This window comes from Etheostoma cragini, unplaced genomic scaffold (genome assembly GCF_013103735.1).
Source record: "Etheostoma cragini isolate CJK2018 unplaced genomic scaffold, CSU_Ecrag_1.0 ScbMSFa_188, whole genome shotgun sequence".
Classification (NCBI taxonomy): Eukaryota; Metazoa; Chordata; class Actinopteri; order Perciformes; family Percidae; genus Etheostoma; species Etheostoma cragini.
This window is the reverse complement of record NW_023265979.1, coordinates 44247-44547: the sequence shown is the minus strand read 5'-3', so window position 1 is coordinate 44547 and position 301 is coordinate 44247.

Below are 301 nucleotides of genomic sequence, written 5' to 3'. Positions count from 1 at the left end.
TCCAGCACAATGTATTGCCATTGTCAAGCACATCGCCATCCTGGTGACTTTCTTCCATGTCTCTATGAACGGCCTTATTTTTGGGCTGACAGTTGAGAAACCTTCCCTTGTTAACTATGCCATGGATGACTGAGAACCTACTATATCAAGACATGTTTAATTTCTATATTATAATTTTTTAAACAAGTCCTACTGAAGCTCTTTTTGATCAGTCAGGATAGTCAAGCGGTCCAAGGTGCTGCGTTCAGGTTGCAGTCTTCACTGGAGGCGTAGGTTCAAATCCCACTTCTGAAAACAATTG